Source organism: Bolinopsis microptera, chromosome 2, assembly GCF_026151205.1.
Source record: "Bolinopsis microptera isolate Bmic1 chromosome 2, MBARI_Bmic_1.0, whole genome shotgun sequence".
Lineage (NCBI taxonomy): Eukaryota > Metazoa > Ctenophora > Tentaculata > Lobata > Bolinopsidae > Bolinopsis > Bolinopsis microptera.
This window is the reverse complement of record NC_087073.1, coordinates 14585199-14592239: the sequence shown is the minus strand read 5'-3', so window position 1 is coordinate 14592239 and position 7041 is coordinate 14585199. Positions and strand designations below refer to the sequence as shown.

The following is a 7041-nucleotide window of genomic DNA, read 5'->3' as shown; positions in this document are numbered from 1 at the left end:
GCAAGTGCTTTCGACTCAGGGACCATATTATTCTAAGTTTACATGATCATAACTCTGATTAAGCACGATGAACTTCAAATTTTGATACAAGTTTTAAATAAAAAAAAGGGGGGTGGACCCCCAACCCATGTAGCTGAGACACAAGTTTAAGACAACATATTGTGTAAAGGCATCCAGAAAATTTAGTGTACTCGACTTCGACTCAGTGGCGTAATGTGGCCTGTTGGCGCCCCCCCCCCCCCCCCCCGCCGAAAAAGCGCGGCCCCATTTTGGTGCCCCTCCCTAAAATTGAACAAATTAGGTGATTTTAGAGGATACGCCGGTAAAATCTCTAAAAAAGTGTGTATCTAGAGCAAAACGCGCAGTTTTGCTAGTACTTTAGTTAAGTTTTCGAAATTGTCCCACATTCAAACAACGATTTGGCGCCCCCTAACACGCCCCCCACCCCCCCCCCCCCCCCCCCCCCCCCCCCCCCGCACAGCAGGGTCAGCGGGGCCCTTTGTTGCGCCACTGCTTCGACTTAGGACGGCATCAATGTCCAAGCAAATTTAGTGAACCAAGTGTTAAGGAAAAAAACTTTTATTGTAAAAACAGTGAAAAGTGGGTGCAACAAGCACATCCACTGTTATTGGCAAAACTTCGCGAATTATTCTGGGAATCTAAGTTGAAACCATATATCTCGATTCCCTGAGATTTAAGGACCCTTTATTGAGTTAGTACTTGAAGGTTGAATTGTGGTCTCACACTCAAGAGAGTCATGAGTAGGAACAGCCTTGATAGCCAACTCAGCTGAATGATTGGTTGAACCACGATTGAGGGTTTAATAAAAGGGCCTTGTTAATACAAACCATCATATCAATGAAGGGTGTCCTTCAGCTGGTTTCTGAGGACTGACGCTCTCACTTCATCAAGACAATTGTCAGATAAGCATGGCTAGTTGACCGACTTAGTTATTACATTGAGTAGCTGCTACATTGTAGTTGTTATATTGCCACTGGTGCCAGTAATAATTACTAAAGTAAACTCTTCATTAGATATCACTAGCGAAAGGGCTCTGGTTAGAGCAAATTCAATACCGTAATACATTTTTATGAACACAAACACACAAAATTCCCAATAACCAAATTTTACAATGTAACCCAGTGCGCGGCTCTTGTAGCGCATACATCACTTCTTTCTTATTGTTTAACGGCCAACGGGTGATACTCGTAAAATATCTGTTCCATATAGGCGCGTCCTGGTAGGTTGTAAACTTACAATCTTATTGGTAGTTGGCGTGCACGTGATCATTTGCGCAGGTTTAATTGGGGTGCACAATGTAAAGCGCTTGTTTCCAAAGCTACCTCTGGACTTGGACTACTTAAGAGAACATGTCATTTCACTACTGATAAAAGGCAGAAAAGATCGTTCTATTTAGCGTTAATTAGGTCTATATTTGAACATTGTTCTGTTATATGGTCCCCTCAATCTGCAACTCATCTTCAACAGTTTGTTGCTATCCAAAAGAGGGCTATTAAATGGATCAATGGTGAACCTTACTCCAGTTATAATGACGATAAACTTGCTACAGAGCAAAAGAAACTAAATATTCTCCCTGTTAAACAGAAGTTTATTTATAACGATCTTATGACCTTCTATAAAATAGTGAATAGCATAATTCCAGTTTCGCTCCCTACATATATAGTCCTATGCCGTCCAGAGGGCACCCGATACACTAGGCACAATGCCCAAATAATTGATATGTCGGATACTTCAACTTACATGAGTACCACTGTGCCCTGCTCGGATGCCTTCCGAAATAGCTTTTTTCATAGATCTATGCTGAAATGGAATAGTCTACCAGTATGTATCCGGCAGTCAGAGCGGATTTCTACTTTTAAGGCCAAACTGATCAAGTACCTCTGGGCTGCCGATACAGTCTGGCCAGATTAGCTCATCAGTCTTATGAGTCTCAGAATTTTTTTTTTGTTGGTTACAATTCTGTCCGTCCAATTTCCTATCTGCTTGTCCTTTTCTTTTTTCTTTATCAGTTGTGACGGAATTGTAATGAACAAAATCCTTATAATTATTTATGATATGTTTGATTTCTTGTTAATGTTTGTCATTCAAATTTGGTAGACGGCCCCAACATTAATGTGGCTCTTGCTATGTGTTGGTTCAGCCGAATTAATAATTATATTATCAAGTTTATTTTTCTCGTTAGTTGTCATCCGGCCAAACATTAAGCAACTTATATTGCAGTACCATTTATCATTTAGTAATCAAAATATGTCATTGTAATTTTGCATGGCTGAAATGTAACGCTTGATTTATATATATAATGATTAATTGAATTTTCAAATAAAAAAAAATTGGTTCTGAACGATCACGTGAATGCTAGTCACGTGCGCTCTAACATCCAATGAGCATTCAGTTAAACAAAAATTCAGTTAAACAAAAATTCAATTTTATGCCATTTATTACAGAGTAAACAAGTTTACAATAAATCAATTTGATATTTAAAGGAATCCTAATTCAATGTGTAGTATGGTTGTCACTCTTTAAATAGATTAGATATAGGTTGACGGGGCAAAGGAGTGTTCGTGCTGTTCGCTATTGCTCACACCAAACGGCAACCTAGTAAAATTTTTGTATGGACACCGGTCTCCATCACGATACAAAATTAGGATTGTAGAATTTATTGTATAACTTTTAGTGCAGTGGAGGAAGCGGTGTGGTGCATTAATAGAGTGACAGCCTACTGATTTAGAGTTGTTTTTACGTGAGCATAATGGGTATATTTTTGGACCTAAAGGCTTTACTATGGCAACTTTAAAATTGGTACTTTTAATCATTTATTAAATATCACTTAAAAATATATAAATCTGGAATCTGTTCACACTGTGAACCAGTCCTATAATTAAAAAAAACCTCTTAAATCAAATATTTAAAACGTCTCAATAATGGAAATAGTCATACAATTAAGAAATTTACCAAATTCTTAATATCTACCTTAAGAGAAAAATACCTACCTAAGTCCATGTCTACCTGTAAATTGTAATACACTAAATATTAGGTTAAATACATTATAGGTGGTGGAGTCAGCACACATTTACCAAAATCAAAAATTGTTTAATAGGAGGAACCTGTGGGCCGAGAAGTGAGAACACTGGATTACATTTGTTGAAGGGGATTGTTTTCAAATGACAGCTGCATTATGTCATAATCGCTTGAAGTCCATGCTGAATCATTATAAGCATGTTGCAGCTTTAGAAGTGCCTTTTTCAGGCGACTTTTAGCAAGGCTAATCTTGTAGGAGTAGTCAAAAAGCTTAAGTTTAGGTGCAATTGTGCTCCAGATTTTTGTGGATCTTGATATGAAGTCATTAGATGGGAGTTGTGAAATGAGAGTGGTTTCCTTTCTAGAAGATGGCTGATAATGCTGTTGCAGTGATGCTGGGCACCTTAATTTCAGTATTTTAAAAACTTCCATAAAAGTGTGATATGTATATAAATTTTTGAAAGCCAGGATGTTTTGTTGCTTGAAAAGTGGTTTACAGTGCTCTAGTTGGAAGAATGTATGGTCAAGTGCCTGGCTGTCAAACTCTCTTGTTCTTGCACATGTTAGGAACTTCATTCGCACTTTTTTCAGGGCGATGGAAGTCGTAATTCACTCAGCCCGAATGAAGATTCGGCGGAATGACAGGCTGACCGCCGCTCAGTAAGGAACAACTAAAACTTTTAATCAAAATGTTCATTAAAATTGATGGATGTTATTTGTCTGAAACTCTTCGAAGTAGCACGCCGGGTTGTATGTTGTAGCGCGATGCACGACTGGGTCGCGCCGCGTATTTTCTCGCAACCACGTATAGTATGCACGTATAGTATGCAGATCGGCGATATGTGAAGGATTGACATCGTGAATCAAGGCTATTCACTAAAAACTGGCTGCCCACTTATGCAATGCCGTGCGCGGCCCGGCATTGGCACATATTTCACCTAACCATATGCTTTCGCGCCACTGCGGGAGGAGGGCGCGCGCTACTGCAAGAGCAAGGGCTCTGGATAGAGCAAGCCCATATAGCATTGGGGTTAAAACATAATTTTCCATTTTATTTTTATTGCTACGGTAAGTTTGCAAAATTGAAAAACCGTAATCGCTGGCTTTTTACTTTCCCATTTCCGAGATCAGAGCTATAGCTATATCCTTGTAGCGCGATGCACTACTGGGTCGCGCGCGCATCAAATAATGCTTCTCGCAACCACAGATTGCAGATCGGCGAGATGCGAAGGATTGACATCGTGAATCAAGCTATATCCCTGTTAATAAAGATGTTTGAGTATAGTGAAACGAATGCGCGCTGAAATGAGGGATATGAGGGATATGAGTTGCTCTAACCAGAGCCCTCTCACTTGCAGTAGCGCACGACCGCCGAAGGTATATATATTTATTCAACTTGTGAAACAAGCGCGTCACGCAGTACGCGTATTATATATATACACATGGCTATGTGAAGGAAATTAGAGATATGAGGGAATGGCGGGTCGGGTAACTAAAACAACGCGAAACGATATTAACATACATAACATAACAATTAAATATATTCAATATTTTAAAAACTTTGCCTTACATGGCTTATATATTAAGCATTATTTGATAGCTTTAACTTAGGTTACTAATATATATAATTTTATAGATTGGCATACTAAGTAAAGAAACATCGAAACTCAGGCTCAAGGCTGAAATAGCATTTATATAATTAATAAAATTTTGACGGAGCTAATTGTATAGTAAATATTTTTAAAAGCTGCTGCAGTCATATCTAATACAGCGGGGAGAACAAGTCATTTTGAGATTTTGTGGCACTGCTCACAATTTTATAAACATGAAGTTCCTTTTTTCTGCCGTTTGTTATTTCGAAAAAAGTGGATTGATAACAATTATTATAATATCAAATATTTTTAGAAATTATAGCATTTTTTCTGTTATTTGTGCATACACAGTTTAATTTAAGGTTTGTTGGTTGTTTTGAGCTAGTTTCGTTCAGTTCACTCATATAATAAGAAATCAAATCAAATCAAATCAAATCAAATCAAATCAAATCAAAATATAATGACAATGGCAATTTTTATTGACATTTTTAAGGCTTACAGAAAGGACGTTCAAAAGGTTCATATTTAGGATCATTTGGGAGACCCCTCTCTTATTATATCTGGCTCTTCATTTGATTCTCGTTCACGGCTTCGCGACCGTTCGGCTGTTGATCGATCGTTGGAGCTGCTCAAATGCATTGAAGATCTTATTCCAGGAATTTTTCACAGACCCCAAAACCATCCATGATTTGCTTTTAAAATCGAAGGTCCTTCCTTCTTTCATATAGTCTTGGTTGTTTGAAATGAGTCCCGGACATTAGTTCAATTTTGATTAAAGTTTGAGATGAAAATTGTTTAAAAATCTGTGGCCCATGTCAATTCACCTCTACTTCCCTAAAAATGGCTTCGACATTCTATCAATTCAGTGACAATCCATCTATCCGACCTTTTGTTTCATTGTCTCACAAGTTTGCACAATGCACATGGCCAAAGTGTACTGGTTGAAATGTCCGTTTAAAAAACCTTGCTGTGCCCTCAGTTTATCCAGATATTGATTAATAAGTGGCAGATAAATGTTTAATGGTGTAGATAATAATAATAATAAATTAATGTTATTTTTATACAGCACCAAAAGGTTAAATAATTTAAATTTAACCCTTATGCTCAGCTGTAAATGATACTTAAGTTAACGAGAGTGTGCATCTTTGCCTTAGACGGAGGTGAAACAAGAAACTGTTCAGAAAACAGGCGTTAAAAACTGAAAATAAAATCGTGACTAAATCTGAATACTCCAATACACAATAAAAATTGATTGTTCAAAGAGTTTACTGCAGAACAGTAACTGACGATAAAAATTATATCTGAAGATCCAATACAGTCATACCAAACAAGTAGATGGAATATGATGTTATTATAATTTATATAATTACGTAATCATAATATGGGCCATTGTTAGCCCCAAGCGCTTTGGTCCCTCATTCCTGCCACTCAGCATTGCCTACTGTAAAGTAGAAATTTTTCTAAGACCATAGAGAAACTGACCTTGTCTCACTAAATTCAACCACTTGCCATAATAAAAATACTAACAACCAAATAAAGTTTTTAAAATAATTATATACAATCACCAAAGAATATTTCCTCGAGTTTACTTCTAGTAAACTAATTCGTGGTTTAAGCTCTTATTTTATTTATGATTAAAGGAATGTATAAAGGGGGGGGGGGGGGGGGGGGGGAGGGGGGCCAGGGGGGTGTTAAAATGGCAAAAAATTGATTCTTCTACTCTTTTTTACACCATACATCAAAAAGGCAAAAGTGTAAAAAAGTGTAACCCATCAAAGGTACGTTTTACCTTTGAAAATATACTATGTGAAGACTGATTGGAAAATAATAGGAGAAAAGAAGATTTTTAGAAGATAATTTGGTGAAGTGTAATTAAAAGTGTAAAATAGTGTAAAAAAGTGTAAATGTGTAGTGTAAAACAATGTAAAAAAGTGTAGCAGACCCCCTGCCCCCCAGCCACCCCTGGTTAGTGTTAAACATCAGGATATAAGGAAATCAAATTTTGTTTGATCTAACATAATATTATAGAAATATTGTTATATAAGTTGTAGGACTTACTAGTTTAAAATAAATAATACATTACACAAGAATATGGCAACTAGCTCCATAGTATGTGAATATACATTTTTAAATTTTGGTATTTTCGGACTTGGCTGTCAAGTATATTCTTATAGGTCCTTCACATGATTGACATTTCTAAAATGTCTGACAGTAATTGTACTATTTGATATCATTAAGACCAACCATTAACTTACGTCAGGTATATGTCACCCTTGCCTGACGAAACTAACCACCATATACATTTCCAAACCATCGTCTCAACACTTGGTGGAAAATATGTCATATGGTCCGGTTTGGACTAACACCATGCAGTTGTTTGACAGTTTTACCCATCACAGTTTTACCTGAG

General features: G+C 37.1%; 1 protein-coding gene across 1 annotated transcript in view; it reads left to right on the top strand.

Moving 5' to 3' along the window:
- Nucleotides 1-7041, top strand: part of LOC134826226 (FYVE, RhoGEF and PH domain-containing protein 4-like) — a 434713-nt gene that overhangs the window by 188120 nt on the left and 239552 nt on the right. The window lies entirely within an intron of this gene.